This window comes from Prunus avium, chromosome 4 (assembly GCF_965620075.1).
Source record: "Prunus avium chromosome 4, drPruAviu1.hap1.1, whole genome shotgun sequence".
Taxonomy (NCBI): Eukaryota; Viridiplantae; Streptophyta; class Magnoliopsida; order Rosales; family Rosaceae; genus Prunus; species Prunus avium.
Window position 1 is genome coordinate 19,020,355 of NC_142287.1, and position 14,559 is coordinate 19,034,913.

The 14,559-nt window shown below is 38.8% G+C and overlaps 1 long non-coding RNA gene across 1 annotated transcript in view; it reads right to left on the minus strand.

The window, feature by feature from the left end:
* LOC110771817 (uncharacterized) overlaps nt 1-14,559 on the minus strand; it is a 120,069-nt gene that overhangs the window by 48,880 nt on the left and 56,630 nt on the right. The window contains exon 3 of the long non-coding RNA XR_015835247.1: nt 14,301-14,358. This is a non-coding gene — a long non-coding RNA (uncharacterized LOC110771817). The remainder of the gene's footprint in view (nt 1-14,300; nt 14,359-14,559) is intronic.

Consider the following 14,559-nt stretch of genomic DNA (forward strand, 5'->3'; position numbering starts at 1 on the left):
GGTCCTCCAGTTGTTTTCGCATGTCGCGAGAGTACAACTCTACCATTTTTGATAGGTTTTTATTCTCGTCCCGCAATACTTCTAGCTGGTGTCGATTCACCTCCACTATCCTTGACCTCTCCCTTTTCAAGCTTTTTATAGCAGTCTGACACTCCTCAATCATACTTCGCTCCGCCGCCAACTGACCTTTCAGCACCTCTACCTCATGGGACTTCGCAAGTAGGCGATGACCCAAACTTGCGACTGTTGCCGTACTCTGCACGCTCAGTGCCAGGGCATCGCTCACGACCCGGTTGTCATCCCTTGTCCCCAGAACACGTATATCTTTAGGAGTCACTAAATTTCTAGCCACTCCAATGGCAACATCGTTGTCCAGGAGTATTGAGTCAGTTACTGTCACAGGCCCCCGTGCGGAAGCAAAGTAGGGCATCCATACTGGTGCCGCTGCTTGGCCTCGTGTCTGAGTCGGTGGAGCTAGGTTGAGATCCAACGAAAATGGGTAGTTAGAGGCCATTTGATTTCTCACTCTCTTTTCTCTTTTGTGTGTTTATGAGTTTGTGTTTTTTTTTACCCTTTTTTTTTACCTTTTATAGACTTAGTCTGCTAAACCCTAGCCGCTGCGGTTCTGAGTTCTGTGCGGCCCTTACGGCTTATCTCTATATGTCGCCGCACCCGTTTCCCAACCCCCTTAATTGCATTTTCACCTTTCACCACCTTCTAGTGAAAAAGTCGTCCCGCTTCACCCAAGAAGCCAATAATTCTGGCTTGGGGGATGTGACAGCTGCTTCTGCGCGCCGACACGTCCCTCACCCCTTTCACCCGTGACTTCCCAGGAACCAAGGCATCAGGGACCACACACTTTCTTTTCAGAAATCCCGCCTTCGCGCTCCCAATTCAAGTTTCATTTTATTTAAAAAAAATAAAAAATAAAAAATAATATAAAAAATAAAAACATGTGGGCTTCAGATTTCATTGTGGGTTGGGTTTTCACCGTTGTTAGGTTTCAAGGTGGTTTAACTTTCTTTTGGGTTGGGCTTTCAATTGTTTGGGTTTTGGTTTGCGTAAGACTGTCTGTTTAGGGCTTACTGTTTTGTCTGTTTAGGGCTTTCTGTTTCGAGTGTTTTACTGTTTCTTTTTTTTGTTTGTTTTGTAATTTTTATTTTTGTAACTATTTTATTTTTTTGTGGTTTATATTTACTTTAGTACCTTTCATTTCTTGTTATGACATTGCTTGTTCCTAATTTTTAAACATTGAGGACAATGTTCATTTCTAGGTTTGGGGGTATTGGAGTTTAGCATGTAAAATTGGTTTTTCCTTAATTTAATTTAATTTTTTTTTATTTGCTTGTTTTTATTTTAATTTTATTTTGTTTGAGTCTTGCTTTTATTTTTATTTTTATTTTTATTTTATTCACTTTCCGAACACATTTGATGAGATTGTGATAAATGTTTGCATGACTTAAATGAAAATTGAATTTTATTTATTTATAATTTATTTTATTTATTTTTATTTATTTATTTATTATTAATTTTTATTGTAAAAAAAAATTAAAAGCAACCCTTAAAATTTAAATTAAAATGAATAAATAATTTTGGCATCGTTCTAGCATTATATGTTTGAAACCTTCTTTGCACTTGCCATTTGTTTCCTAATTTTCCAATTAAAGGATTTGCATGATCTAAAGAATTGTATTAAGCATAAATTAGACTTATATAACCATATAATGTGAGCTTTTTGAGCCTTGTGCTTCATTTCATGAGTGTTATACACATACTCTTATTTTCTTGTCATCAAAGTTGTTGTTTGATCTCATTATTCATTGATTTGGTTGAACACTTAAAAGTCATTCATTCTTATGCAATTTGATTTCATGACATTTAAGAAATGATATTAAGGCCCTCTTTGGATCGCTTGTGCCTTTCAAGCTAACCTTATGCATGCTTAAGCATGATTTTCCATTGTTTACCATTTTGAGCCTACATGTAAACCTTTTCTTTCATTTTACCAATTATATTTCCTCGCCTTAGCCTGAAAAACAAATATTTACCTTTCTAAGGAATTCATGAGCTCTAATTCGGATATGTTTTTCATACTAAGTTTGGGAAGGGGTGTTACATTTCGAAGAAAAAAAAAATTAATTGGTGAAAGAAAAGAGAAAAATTGTGATTAAGTGGTGGTTGAATGAAATTTCATTTTTGGGTTTCATTTTTGGGCCTTCAAAATAAATTGGTGTTTGTTCAATTCAAGGAAAGGAGTATGAATCAATGTAAATGAAGGTATAAGGAGTTTTGATCATGTAAAAGAAAAAAAAATCTAATCGTGATGATTCGAAGTCTTGTAAACAATTATTTTATGCTCTTGCATTGCGAGTTCCTTGGACTTTGTATTATCCATATCCTTCATTTCTTACTCACCTTACACCCTTGGCCCCATTACAACCCATGTTAAAGACCTAAATTGATCTTAAATGTCATGTGGTTGAATTGCATTCATTTTTCTACTTTTAAGTGTTTGACATCCTTCTTGAGATCATATTAATGCAAGTTCTTCATATTTCTATTGCGAGTTAAGTCCCTTATGGTTTAAATCTATTCTCATGTTTATAACTGAGTGTGCATTATAGCCCTCTTCTGAGTGATTCATTTGTGAGAGGACAACTTTGGTGAGATTTGAAGTTGAACTTATGCTTTGTATGATTTTTGAAATTGTGTGAAAACTAAGATTGGGGAATTTGTTGCATTTGGCTATCACACTACTACACTTTTAGCATATTGTGTTTAGAACTTTGCCGCTTTGTAAATAATGTCTAAAAATTGAGCTTTTATTGTTAAAACGTTTAAGTCATGTGCATGAGTCATTTCTCTTCAGAAAATGTTCGGAAAAATTGTTTTAAGTTCTTTGTGTTTTTGTGTTTGTTTTTGTTTTTGGTTTTGCTTAAGGACTAACAATCTTTAAGTTTTCTAATTACTTTGTTTCACAGAGTCAGTAAAACGTTTGTGGGTATCGTATCTGTTAAACCCTCAGGAGACACAACTCCTCCTACTAGGGATGCCTAGAGGTTTAAAGGCTTGTTGCATATGCTAAATGCAATCGAGTTACCTACGAAAGTGGTTTAGTTAACTTCTAGTTTTGTTTTTAACTTTGTTTTGTGTTGTTTTGCTCGAGGACTAGCAAAATCTAGGTTTGGGGGTATTTGATCGGTTCAAAATTGTATATTATTTCTTACCCTTCTAGCTTATGATTTGGTTATGTTTTTTAGTTAAACTTGTGCTTTTAATCCTTTTTGTGTTTATCTTTCAGTTAATTGAGCTTTAGGTAACAATGATGGCTTTGGAGAACATAATTCATGCAATTCAAGCATGTTAAGGCCTAATTTGGATGAATTGATGAAGAGCTTAAAGACAAATTCATTATGGCTACAGCCCCCTGCCAGTCCAGTTCCGTAGGTCATATTGCAAGCTTTGTTTCAGCACCCTACATAGCTCGGATGAGGCCACATTCTTCATGAAAGTTGCTCCAATTGGTGTGTACTATAACATATCCAAAATTCAGCCCCATTGGATAAATCTGGAGTCCTTTACCTAGCAAACATCGAACCATGCTCAGGATGGATCTTATCAGCGCGGAAAATGAGTTAGCAATTTGTTTCGGCCTTAACTTCTTCCTCCGACCTTGGATTGGCCCAAATAACATATGGCTGGAAAGAAGACATTCTGAACTTCAATTTAGAGTGCTTAAAGTCCTAATTTGATTAATAGAAGCCCAAGTTGTAAGCCCTTGAAGTTTCTGGTCATGCTGACCTCAGCATGTGCTGGTTGGATGCTTGGTCATGGTGAGCTAGGTATGAGCTATCATTTCTGGTTGGAAGCTTGGTCATGGTGACATGAAGATGAGCTAGGGCTGCTGGTGGGATTTAGTGGTGAAGTGCATCAACCAATTCAAGATTTTCTAATACAAGTGCATCACCCATTTCAGATTTTCTAATACAAGTGCATCAACCATTTCAGATTTTATAATTCAAGTGTTGTATGCATTAGTCTTATTGAATTCTGATTTTCACTTCCCCTAGGCCTATAAATAGGGAAGTTCTCTAAGCTTGTAATAACACCCCAAGGGGGGAGCTCTCAAACACTTCTCTAGAGCTCCCTTCCCTTCTCTCCCTCAAATTCTCTTAGTTTCATTTTCTAGTTTTCAATTGTTGTAATGAGATCTTTGTGCTGAAATTTTCCTTTAAGTCTTTCCAAGTTCTACTTTAATTTTCATTGTTATGTAAATTCTTTTCTTTAGTCTCAAGTTTGATTAGTTTCCAAGTTTCAATTATGGTTCATGTTCTTATTCATTATGCTTATAAGTTAATATGCTAGTTTGAATGATTGATCACCATTAAGGCTTGCATGTTAGCTATCTTGGTTTGAATTAAGAGTATACACCATGCTTTAATTCGAATTGAACTATGAATAGGAAGAGTATGTATGGACATTCGACAACAGGGATTAGATACATGCTTGGTTGTTTAAATTGTTCTTCTATGCTTAATGGGTTCCTAATGCTTAATTTTAGGTTAGACAACAAATGATCAAATTAGGGAATTAGGAACACAAGGTTATGACCACACACCATGGCTTAATCATACATTAGCTAGAATCAATCCGTTAATCTAATTGAACTTGGGAACTTATCTGCTTGAGTTAGTTATTTTCTTTCTTCCTTGTTTTATTTATTTCCTTTCTTTTTCATTTCTGTTTTGTGTAGGAGAAATGAATTGGATCATTCAATCACCAATCCTCGTGGGATCGACCTCGCACTTACATACGCTATACTACCGAACGGCTCGTGCACTTGCGAGTATCACACGTTGAGGATGCAACTGAATCCATTTTGGTGCAGCTGTATCTACACAACAGACGGCCAAAGGGAACTTACTTTACTTCTTGTCCCCATTCCCAGCAGAATTTTGCCACCTCCAGAAGGGAATCACGGGGAACAGGCCTTAGGGGGTCAGCAATTGGGTCCTTCGAAATATTGGGAATCTCCCGACCTTGCCATGGAGTTTCCCTTACCACTGCCCTTGGCCTCTTCGTCACAGGACCAACCGTCTGACTCCTTCCCCGACCCCTCTTTCGCCCCACCCCAACTATACCATCTTCGCCACATTCACCCTCCGCAGTGGACATCTCAATCTTTCAAGGAGGATTCGTAAGGAATTTAACAAGGGTGACACACACCACATCTGGATCATCCCAATTTATATCCGGGGTTGTATATTGCACCTCTTCTTTCGCATTTTTTACACACTCCTCTCTCGATTCGGCTACTCCACCTTCCTCGGTTTTATCAGTCTCCTCTCTCGATTCGGGTACTCCAACTAGAGGTGTCAAACGGGACGGGCAGGCCCAGCACGGCACGAGCCCAGCCCGTTTAAATGAGGCACGGCACGGCACGAGCACGAATACTAATGGGCTGTGCTTGGCACGGCACGAAAACTTGGGCCGGGCCAGGATCAAAAAATAGGTCCAATGGACCGGGCCGGCCCATGGCCCGATATGGCCGGGCTTGGCCCGAGCCCGCTTCAAGCACGGCACGAGCCCAGGCACAAGCCCAAGCACGGCCCATTTAGCATTTTTTTTCTTCTCAAAAAGTCAAAATGCAATAATTTGACATCTAATGTCATTGTTTATATGTTTTTTTTTTTTATAAAAAAATCATAACCATATATTTGATGTCTTTCATTTTAGGGAAATTACTTGGGTCCTTAGGTAATTAAACATATCAACTACAAATTAATTAAACAACATTGGACTTGATATCTAATCAATACATATGACATATACGCTTCTCTTATAATCAAAGCAAAACATTTCTTCACATATAAAATAATAAGTTGTTTAAAGATGAAAAGTTCAAGTGGACTTTGTGGAGTTTGACACTTTTTGCCCTCCGCCCTTCATATTGTTTGGATGTTTGATTGATTAATGTTTTCAAATAGTTTATAATTTCTTGCCTCTAATTATATTTTTAATGTTTATAATTTGAATTATCTAGTGGAAAAAAAAAAATCAAGCGAAAAAAATTCAAATTAAATGGGTTGGTTCTTGGGCCCGAGTATGGCACGAGCACGAGCACGGGCACGGCACGAGCCCGGCCCGGCCCGTTTAAATATGGACATGGGCTTTGGGCCGGGCCGGGATCAATGATTTTATTAAATGGGCCGGCACGGCACGGCCCGATAAATTAAATGGGCCGGCCCGGCACGGCACGAAAATGTTAAAAGCACGAGTTTAAATGGGACGTGCCGGCCCAGCACGGCTCGTTTGATACCTCTAACTCCAACTTCCTCAGTTTTATCACTCTCCTCTCCAGCATCCTCAGTCTCATGTCTCTCCTCTCCAGCATCCTCAGTCTCATGTCTCTCCTCTCCAGAATCCTCAGTCTTAAGTCTCTCCTCTCCATCATACTCAAAAGGGCTGGCGTCTGCATGACTGGTACACTTTTCCAAGCGTAAAACTCTCTCCTCCAGCTCACCCTTCTCACGGTGCAATAGTGCAACCTCATTCCTCAACTGCTGCACAACAGAGTTTAATTCATCAAGGTCCTTACATACCCGCGGGCCTGCACTAGGTGCATCACATTCAGGAACAACTGATCCCCAACTCCAATATGGTTGCCTCATCTCCAATTCACGTGGTCGTAAGAGCCGCAGTATAACAGGCTATCAAACATATACAGTGAACAGGTCATAAACAATAGTAAACAGCTTTCCTCATGAAACCAACATACTATTGAAATCAATTATTAACTACACACCTGTTTGCTTTGAAATATATAAGCGTTCAGCTTTCTAAACTCAGGCACTTTATCTGTGGATTCCCACCGGCAAATTCGAGGGACTAATGCAGTTTCCTCGATCCGCCTACAATATCTAAGGGGGGGAATTCCCAATTCAGCAATTAATTCATACGCCCAAATCTACAACAAGTAGATTATCAAAGTCAGTACTTAGTTACGAACTAAAATTTTACAAACACTAATTTTCAACTAAATCATACCTGGAAAGCATAGCTCAATCCCTTTATATTCCATGCAGGTCTATTAATTCTTTTAGGCTTCTCATCCTCCACGTTTTTCTTCCCTTTTCTCACTGAACTCCGCACCGCCTTTTTTTGCTTTTTCACCCCTTTCCCCTGCCCATCCTTGTCTTCATCTCTCTCTTTCTTCTCGGGAACAAACAACAGAGAATCTTGCAGACACTCAAACGATATAGATCCCCACGGATATTTGTTGAATTCATCCATTTTATGAACCAAATGTAAGTAGTCCTCATTTATCTTTACATTTTGGGGTCTACCCATAATCACAGACTCCACAAAATACAGCAGTCCCAATTTGAACGAGTCCTCGCTTCCTCTTTCGGACTTTAGGAATGCATTTTCTAAGTCCTGGCCAGTAATGTGACTCCTGTTGGTAAAATGTGCTTTCATAAATCGCTTATGATCTTCCCCGGCAGACGTTATGTCAGGCTCGCTTCCACATTTTAGACCACTTATCAAACAAAAATCCTTTACACTGAATTGAGCAACGTTGGACCCTATTGCATAACTAAAACCCATCATGTCCTTCACACCAAGTCCTCCGACTCGCCGGAGTGCCAGACCATGCACAATTTGACCACTAAATGCAATTTTATGGAGTCCCAACAGGTGCCCAAAACAGCTCTCTCTAAATCTTTCCATAAGCGACTCACTGAAATGCGCCCCAAAATTACACAGGACTGTTTGCGCCACACACAGATTATTCACCCGCGCAGAATAGACCTCTAACTCCGGGAAACAAAGCTCAAACCCACAATCCATTTTATACCTGCAAAAGACACATTTTGCTTCAGAAACAGAACTGATACGTGCTGACAATATTATGACCACATTAACATACATAAGTGATACCAACTCACAATATTATCTACACATTTTTAAACCTACAAACACTATTTTCAACACATTACATAATTGATACCTACTAACAGAATCTTCAACATATCAAGTTACAAACTGATACACTATTTTCAACACATTAAGATACATAATTTCACCTACAAACACTAATTTCAACAAATTCAAATACAAAATTGATACCTACTACAAGATGCATTGCTCCTTATGCATCCCAAATCATCTCATATTCAGAGTTAAGATTCAATTTTCTCTTATGCGTTCTACTTCAACTGGTACTTATTATTATTTGTTTGCCAAGCCCCATTAAATCCCTAAAATTATGCCCAACACTCACACCACTACATGCCCAAAGCAGGATTACAATGAGGAACAGATGAAGATTCCTCGAATTTTACGAAAACACAACAAACAACCAGAATGCAAACAAAAATACGAACTACAACACATAACACAAATTACTCAGGCCAATTTATATTTTTGCAAACACTCCGTACAGAGACAGCCTACTCTTACCCAGAAAATCAAAGCCCTCAAATCCTCCCTAAAGTCATAAACCAATTTCAATTAAGTTAATGCAGTATAACATGCAAACTTTAATATCAAAGACAGGGAGGAAATTCGACAGAAACGTACCGATTCAGACGTTCAGATCAGAATTACTCGATCACGGAAGTTCTGCCACAACAGAAGAGCAAGTAAAAAAGAAACAGTACACAAAGGAGTTTCTGTTAGAAGAGATGACGAATAGAGAACTTGATGTCTGGTAGGTATTTGGGTGTTATGACTAGGGTTCATTCATCACTCCATTGACAAGAAAGGCGCCACTGTCAGGAATAAGAAAGGCGCGATTTTTTCGAACCAGGCGCAACCTGACACCTCTGCTAAGGGGAAACTGCAGCCTACTCTAATGTACCGTAAGCTCGCTTTTTCTCTTCTACCATTCAGATGCATTTTAATGGCTGCGATTTATTCTTATATAATGTTCTCACATAAGCGTTCTCACCTGATCCCTTTGCTTAGTCTTAGTTTCTACACCAGAACCAAGTATAAAAGGCCCAAGTTTGACAAACACATAAGTTCTATAAGTTCTATTCCTTAGCAAGCGGATCTAAATTGACCCGGCCCACAAGCAAGCCTATAAATACCCAGAAATCATTTTAAAAGAATCTCCATTAACGCAAGAATTATGGAGGGAAAGCACTCAAGATGGAGCTCACAGCCTCGGCCTTGCGATTTGCTACGAAAAATCAGAGGTCCTCGTCAATTTATATATTTTAAACCAATTCGAAATCAATTTCTTCAAGTAGACGCTAATTTATAGTTTCTCATTCATTTTGTTGTTAAATTTTTTTGGAGCGCAGAAATTACTCGAGCTATAGTTGAAGATCTCAGCAATGGACGGTCTCCGGAGATTGTCATCGATCGCTTCAGAAATTACTGCACGAAGCCCGATTCGAATTGGTTAAATGCTAAGCTTACTATCTCGATTTTAGTTGATCGTTCAGATTTTCCTGGTTTTTCTCAGCAACCAAACAAGCACCACAGAGTTCTTAATATGTTCAGTATTCTTTTTTTCTTTGGGCGCGATATTTCTGGAAAATTAATAATAATTTCGTAGATTGAGTAGTAATTACTAATTAGTTATTCAAACTGGTACATTGTTATGCTATTGTAGCTCTGATTTGCCAATTTTGTAGGAGACTCTCACACTTCGAAGGGAAAGCCATTTGCGTAGATTGGGTAGGTTCTGTTGAACTCGGTATGGTATTTCACTTTTCATGTTGTGCAGCTTATATATATATATATATATTTTTTTGGTGAAAAGACGGGCCATGCCCAAAAGAAAACACTAAACTACGGCCTGAGGCCTACAAAGACCACACAGGTCATCAACAAATGAGGACCTAATACTGTCTGGGGGCACTTGAAAGGAACAGAGACCCAAATCAAGGCAAGAGCCCAAGTTAGCAAGAGCCCAAGATAGACATGATAAATAGAGCAGCCCCAACATTTTTTGATGTAGTCCTAGCAGCCCCATAACAAGGTAGCAAGAGGGTGGAGGGCATCCACAGCTTTATTGAGAAGATTCACTGCAACGGCTGAGTCAGATTCCATCACTACAGCCCATATCCCAAGCAGATTTGAGACCATAGTAGATACCCCATAACTCAGCATCTAATACTTGACCATAACCAATATTAGCAGCAAACCCTTTAACCCACATCCCAGAGCTTGATCTAAGTACACCACCAGCAGCAATGCGACCAGTCTCTCCATTTCGGCAACCATCAGTATTAATTTTAGTCACTCCTGCAGCAGGGTACTGCCAGGATAGAGTGGCTAGGGAGCGGATGGGTTTATGAGCAAGATCAATGTTGGCATATTTCCAATCTGCAGCAGCCAAAAGAATTATGTGGTTGGGATTGGGAGGGAAGACAAACCCAGGACCGAAAATCTTCTTGTTCCTCCATTTCCAAAGGAACCAGCATGTGAAAGCAAACAGAGTAGACCACACAACCCCGTAACCCATTAAGGTGTAGTTGTGTAAATTTTTTCCAGCCCAGGTAATCAAGTTGTCATCCTGCGACAAGTTCAGACTTACAGGCAAGGAGGATTGGTGCCAAACAAGAGAAGCCGATAAACAATTCCTAACAATATGATCCACATTCTCCACAGGGGCACCACAAATGTCACAATTTGCATGTAGAGTCATCCTCCGCCTGACTCTTTGTTCATTGGTTAATAACCGATCTTTATGGAGTAACCAAAGAAAATATTTAATCTTAGGGGGAGCCTTTAAAGTCCAAATAAAGGCCCAGCTAACATCCATACTTGAAGAGTCCCTGCAGTTAGCCCTGTAAGCAGATTTGACACTAAAAGAACCATTAGAAGTATGATATGGGCAACCATCTCAATGGGTAAGTCTTCCTTTAACTTCTGAATATCCCAAGTTCCATGAGCAAGGTAGTCAGCAACTTTCAACTAGATTTTATCTTCACCCACTCCCTCAACACTCTGAATCAGAGGGCCATCACCAAACCAATAATCAGTCCCAAAGAGGGTGTGCAACCCGTCGCCCACTCTAATTTCACTCCATTTTTCAAGACGTCAACACCATGTTCAATGGCACGCCATGTAGGGGACGGGGAAGAAGACATAAGCCTTCCATTCCTGATGATGCTCGAGCTATTACCTTGTAGGTATTTTTTAATCAAAGCATCAGACCAAAGGTTATCTTTTTGTTGCAACAGTCTCCATCCAATATAGATTGGTTCATAAGAGCTGTATGATGTTGCGTCGATTCAGCTGCATCCTCAACTTGTGATACTAGCAAGTGCACGAACCGTTCGGTAGTATAGCATATGTAAGTGCGAGGTCGATTCCACAGGGATTGGTGATTGAATAATCCAATTCAGTTTTCTACACAAAACAAAAAAATAAAAAAAATAAAAAAAATAAAACAAGAAAGAAAGAAAAGAAAATAACTCAAACAGATAAGTTCCCAAGTTCAAATAGATTAACGGATTGATTCTAGCTAAAGTTTGATTAAGCCATGGTGTCTGGTCCTAACCTTGTATTCCTAATTCCCTAATTTGATCATCTGTTGTTTAATTTGATCATCCATTAAACAACCAAGTATGTATCTAATCCCTGTTGTCGAATGTCGATACATACTCTTCCTATTCATAGTTCAATTCGAATGAAAGCATGGTGTCTACTCTTAATTCAAACCAAGATAGCTAGCATGCAAGCCTAAATGGTGATCAATCATTCAAACTAGCATATTAATTTATAAGCATAATGAATAAGAACAAAAATCATAATTGAAACTTGGAAACTAATCAAACTTGAAACTAAAGAAAAGAATTTACATAACAATGAAAAGTAAACTGGAACTAAGAAAAACTTAAGGAGAATTTCAGCACAAAGATTTCATTACAACAATTGAAAACTAGAAAGAGAAACTAAGAGAATTTGAGGGAGAGAAGGGAGGTGAGCTCTAGAGAAGTGTTTGAGAGCTCGCCCCTTTGGGGGTGTATTTTGAAGCTTGAAGACTTCTCTATTTATAGGGCTAAGAGGGAGGAACATTATGATGAATTCCAACACCACCATTCCTCTTTTAATACAATCCATAACTCCCACTTCATCTTGTCTATGTTAGTGTGGTTGGAATCAATTCCATTTCATACTTCTTTTTCTGCAACTCAAGCTTTCTTCACATGGGTTTTCAAAGGTGTTCAATTGTGACTGTCTTTTGCTGCCAACCCATGTGGGTTTTCTTTTGGTTGCTGGAAATAAAAGATTCTTCTGAACCAGGCTTTGTGTAGGAAGGCCTGAGGTTTCAATATGTATCCAATGGGGCTCAAATTTGGTTATGTCATAATAAACACCCATTGGAACAACTTTAATGAAGAATGTATTCCCATCTGAGTAGTACAAGTGTACGTTTTGAGCCTTGCAAGGTGACTGCTGAAAATAGACTGGAATTGACAATGCATTGCAGTCAGCTTGTGGACTTGTTTTGGGCTTGATCTTCCCTCCTACAAAATCTGGAAAATTCTGGATCTTCAAACCCTTTGAATTATCTTTCCAAGTATATGCAGCCCAACTCAAGAAAAAATAGGAAAGACCTTCAAATGTTATTTTTGGCCCAGTAACGCAGATGCTGCCGAATTTGACCTTAAGCTGCCAAAACTTGCATAACTTCCTCTAGGAGACTCGAAATCATGAACCGTAAACTTCTCCTGAAACTAGACTTCTGCATCTTTCCAATGATGTATGGCTTGTTATCTGGTTCTTCCTGAGCAAGTACAGTCCAATTCGTGAAGTTGACTGATCTGCAGACACCGATTTGAGCTAACTTGTCTCCAAAATGCATTTAATGAGTTTCAAGCTTATTACACTGAAACAAAACACAAAATTTATTAAAAGCACAAGTTTAACTCAAAAACATAATCAAATCATAAGTTAGAAGGGTACAAAATGATATATAAGTATGCACCGATCATATGCTTAAGGCCAAGACCACCTTTCTTCTTACTCATACAACCAGAATCCCAATTGACAAGACGGGTTCTCGAGTTGTAACCATTGCTGCCCCACAAAAAGTTCCTATTAATTTTATCCAACTCATCACAAGTACTTACAGGCATCTTAACGGTTTGCATAGTATACAATGGGATAGAAGCAGCCACAGATTGGATTAGCGTAGCTCTGCCAGGCAAACTTAGCAACTTACCTTTCCATGCGGTAAGCTTCAGCTGCACTTTGTCCACCACACTTCTATATGTGGCCTTTGTGATTCTGCTATGAATTAAAGGAACCCCCAAATACTTGCCAAGATTGAGAGTCAGCGGAGAACCACAAATTCTACTAATCTCCACAGCAAGGCTAGTATTAACATTTGGAGAGCAAAAAATTTGAGACTTCTCAAAACTGATAACCTGGCCAGAAGCTAGGCAAAATCTATCAAGACATCGCTTCAGCACTCTAGCCTGTCTGGTACTAGCTTCGGCAAAGAGGAGCAGATCGTCCGCAACACACAGGTGGGAGATCTTAGGGCCATTTCTGGAGATATTGACAGCTCTCCACTCATTCTTGACAACAGCCTCACTAATCAGATGAGAAAGCTTCTCAAGACACAACAAAAACAAATACGGTGAGAGGGGGTCCCCCTGACGCACTCCTCTTGCAGGAACAAAAGGCGGGGTAGCTTCACCATTCACAAGAATTTGGAACTGAACCGTGGAGACACATTGCATGATTAGTTGGATTGTAGACTCAGGAAGAGTGATCTCTCTCAGAACATACTCCAGAAAATTCCAGTTCACTCTGTCATAAGCTTTAGAGAGGTCAATTTTCCAAGCAATAAAACCTTTTTTCCCTTTGGAGTGCCTGAATTTATGTAGGAGTTCGTTTTTAACAATACACCGACTACTTTTTCAGAATGAGCTGAAATAAGTGTTCATCTTCCATTTTCGATTGGCAACCTAAGGACATAACAGACAATTGAACTCTATAACAGACAATTGAATTTATGTACCGGTATAGAACACCGATCATCACCAATAGAGATTATTTTATTGTTCTCACCATTTCACTCAAGGATTGTCATTTAACATAACTCTCAATACCAAGTAGCACCAAACAAACAGCTCATAGCCCAATACAAATCTTGCAATTAAAATTTATGTAATGACTCCAACAGTAATACAAATCTTTGGATTGTGCTCCAAGTTCCAACAATACTAAGAATTATTCCAAAAAGTAAATAAATGAATCATATTACTCTATAGCAACTTGCATTTAGAAGTTAACATTATGGAGAAGTTGGATGAATGAACCTTAACCTGTCAATTGCTCTGTGTGAATAATAACTTTCTGGTATTTTTCACAATGTTCTTGAAACTGACATAGATGAGAATAAGAAATCGAGAAACTTTATTGGAGAAAGATAAGATTATAGAAGAAACAAAAGAGGATATAAATATATATTAATTGACTATCTGAAGAATCCATAAATGTCACATTGATTGATAAATGTTCTTACCTTAGACCATAAATGTCCCATACAGAACTAATACTAATACAATGTAGCTGTTGTGAGTA